The sequence below is a fragment of the Dendrobates tinctorius genome, unplaced genomic scaffold (genome assembly GCF_039654945.1).
Source record: "Dendrobates tinctorius isolate UK_male_01 unplaced genomic scaffold, ASM3965494v1 ptg000161l, whole genome shotgun sequence".
In the NCBI taxonomy this organism is placed as follows: domain Eukaryota; kingdom Metazoa; phylum Chordata; class Amphibia; order Anura; family Dendrobatidae; genus Dendrobates; species Dendrobates tinctorius.
The window spans coordinates 6,524,278-6,527,395 of record NW_027361828.1 but is presented as its reverse complement, the minus strand read 5'-3'; the positions used below and the strand labels follow the sequence as shown (position 1 = coordinate 6,527,395).

Genomic DNA, 3,118 nt, shown 5'->3' with positions numbered 1-3,118 from the left:
TCGTCTAACCATTCTCTCGCATTACCTTTGACACCTGTGCTGTTGCTCAGTGTTGCTACTCTTAGTGTGTAACCTCTCTTCCCTCACCAGCTCCCCCTGGTGGAGGTTTCACTACAGAAGTCATATGTACTTCAAAACACGTTGAGAGAAAAGTGAATAAAATACCATCTTTTTTCTATCTACATGCTTGGATCGTTATTGTTACAGCAGCATGGGTAATATCCACATCTCCTTCTATCGAATAACGAGTATACTCGCTCATCACTACATCTAACACATTATTGGCCTCCTTAAAGGAGTTTGGTGCTGTCATAATCCAGACCGGGGTTTGAGTCCTGTCTGCCCTTCTTCCCAGTCTGGTCATGTCAGGGGTTAACTTTGCCTTGCCCCTTTTTGGTTTCAGGTCGGCTATTTCTACCTGCTGCATCCTGCAGGCAATGTCAGTTATATTTTCTGCCTATGGCGTGTGTATCTGACTCTGGTAGTACCCTGATTTGTCCTGCTGCACTTACTGACTGCCCATGTCTGTTCCTTCCTCTCTGCCTGTCTCATCTTAGTGTTTCCCTTTGATTTTGGATTTTTGGACTCTGACCTGACTTTGTCTCTTGCTTCTGGTACTTCTGCTTTGGACTGGTATTGACCCTCTGGCGCTCCGCTGACTCTGTGCTTGTGTTTTCCCTTTGCACTGCGTGACGGTCTAGGTTTTGACTCGGCTTGTTTGGCTACTCTGCTGCCACCTGGTGGTAGCCTCACTGCAGCGCTGGAGGTCTGCTCTTGCAGACGTGCTGTCCTCCTTCCACTCTATTGCCACCTAGCGGAGCTTGCAGCTACCTGCATAGCTGCAGCATAACAGGTGCACTTAACTTTTTATTCTAATATGAATACACTTTTATATTTAAATATCTAATATCTTATGTGTTTTTGTTCCTCAGGCTGAGATGTTGATGACTGTGGCTGCATAAAGATGCACCTCTGTCCTGCAGTACATGTACGAGCTGCGTACACCTAAGCTTGTGTGTTCACTTTACCTATAAACTTCAGTAAAGAGGTGACAATTATTAATATTTATAAAAGTACATGGTAAAAGTACAGAGTCTATTAAGTAGAATCATTCCAAGCAATTCCCATAAATAAATCTAGTGGTTGCTAGCGCATACCAGTGTTTAATTTTTCCTTATGGAGAAAGGTATTTTCTAGAGTTTCTATAAACTTGTGTTTCAGTTTTAATTTGAATTGTCGATACCATTCTAGTATCTTCTTTCTTCTTGTAAGCTCATGTTTTTCCAGGTTCAAAATGACAGGAAGTTCTTTCCAGGATTTTATAAAAATAAATGGAACGCCATATGACTTCAGTATTTGCAAAGGTGCACTACTTTAAACAGACGAGTTTCCACAATTTACTTGTGTCATTACATCTACTACAGGAACAGAGCCATGGGAACAGGTCTCATAGATTCGGTAGCACTCCGTGTTTACCCCCTCTGGGCTTAATGTTAGGTCGCTCTGTAACAGTGCGTCATGTCAGCTCTTGTAGCTCTCATTAGTCTCTTGTGGTTGCCACTCATTCCTAAATGAGAACCAACAGAACTGGTCAAGACACTCATTCCTTATAACCTCCATAAGAATCTCTCTAGATGAGTTGTCATATACAGTCGCTAGAAAGTTGCACAAGTATGGTCGTGAATCATGAACCAGAGACCAACTTAGATCAATGACTGGAAAGTTTCTATGCGTGGCCACTCCTAGCAGCCCTTGGTAGAAATCTTCCTCATTAATCTATGTACTATCATAGACAAGGTAGAGAACCTCCACAAACCCTCTGTTCTTCTTTAAATAGGGAAGGATCCAGTCATTATTGCATTTCTCACTTCCTAACAGCATTACAGCAACATGCTTGAGTTTATGATTTTCAACCAGAGTTTGTGTTTATTGAAGCCATTGAGTGGCAAAAGAAATCTTTGCTTGTTCTCTGCCATTGAGAATAAAAACTGCTGTACATTCTGGGCTTCCACTGAAAAGTAGCCTAGAATGACTGCAGGGCCAGTGATGAAGCTGATATCTGTTCTTCCAGTTTTGAGCTTGACCTCCCTCCAATGAGCAGTATAATCAACAGGTTCAAGAGCTCCTTCAATATATGCTGCCACAAGTATAGCCCAATAGCAGCTTTGCCCCAGATTTGAACCTGGAGTTCTGTATGTTCTTGATGGGACTGGTTAAGTAGATCTTTCCCGTTTTCTACTTTTTGCAATTGTGAGCCCTTATGCCCCTTTTCATCTTCTTCCCAAGGATTTCATTGCTCGTCGACAAAATATAGAGACCCTCTGCTGCCTGCTTCCTTTTAACTCACTAACCTGTGCACACGGGACACCTGTTGTGGGTGGAAGAAGACATTATAGGCGGCATAGAAGGAGAAGGCGCAGTACAGGAACACTAGGACATAGCAGCAGAACTTCTTTCGTGTGAATCTCATGCTTCTGTGCTAGCAGTGACTCCGCTAAATTAGGTATATAATATATGCAAACTTTCTGCTGTTAATAGGAAAAAGAAAATATGCAGCCCTATAGATGAATTGTAAGGCAATAAACCTTTTATATATGACTCTAATCTAAAACTATCCCTCCTCCACCAACTGTCCCTATACTGAAAGCAGGTAACAGCGGTTTTACTAGAGAAAGGACAGTATGTAGCTCTAAAAAGGACTTTTCTTTTAACGGTGCAGCAGTGGTATACGAGAACTGCAATTGCAAGGATGAGCCAGACTTGTGTAAGTCCACAATTCTCTTCCTGATAACTTGGCTGACTTCTTGAGACTTTTCCATGATGCTTCACAAAGAAGCAGTATGTTTCAGGTGTGCATTAAAATATATCCATAGCTGTGTCTCTAACTCAGATGTTGCAAAAAAAAGCTTCCAAACACATGACATCATCATATGGGCAGTACAGAATGGTTTAAAGTCAAAAGTTTACATACACTAAGATTACTTTAATCTTAGTGTATGTAAACTTTTGACTTTGCAGTAATAAAAATGGTTTAAAACATTCTCTCTCTCATTATTCTGCCATTTGGCAAATATTAATAATTATGGTAAGCCTAATTGACCTAAAATGGGAAAGGTTT

General features: G+C 41.1%; 1 pseudogene; it reads right to left on the bottom strand.

Annotated features, from left to right (window-relative positions):
• Window positions 1-1,146: 1,146 nt before the first annotated feature.
• On the bottom strand, window positions 1,147-2,470 carry LOC141052510 (ribitol-5-phosphate xylosyltransferase 1 pseudogene; annotated as a pseudogene).
• Window positions 2,471-3,118: the final 648 nt, after the last annotated feature.